Source organism: Penaeus monodon, chromosome 29 (genome assembly GCF_015228065.2).
Source record: "Penaeus monodon isolate SGIC_2016 chromosome 29, NSTDA_Pmon_1, whole genome shotgun sequence".
In the NCBI taxonomy this organism is placed as follows: domain Eukaryota; kingdom Metazoa; phylum Arthropoda; class Malacostraca; order Decapoda; family Penaeidae; genus Penaeus; species Penaeus monodon.
In genome coordinates, this window is record NC_051414.1 from 26767558 (window position 1) to 26767764 (window position 207).

The following is a 207-nucleotide window of genomic DNA, read 5'->3' on the forward strand; positions in this document are numbered from 1 at the left end:
TACCGCATTTCCCACACTCTGTATCATTTCCATCTTTAGAATAGGATCTTTAATCATCTCATATTTTATTGCGATCCAGACTTCTAATAAGTTTTATCCCAAACTTTCCCAGACTTACAACTTCTCTTCACTTTCGCAATAAAGTGAGATCCAGTTCATGAGTCTTCTCTTTTTAAATTTTTTACCGTCATAAGATGGTCGCCTTTC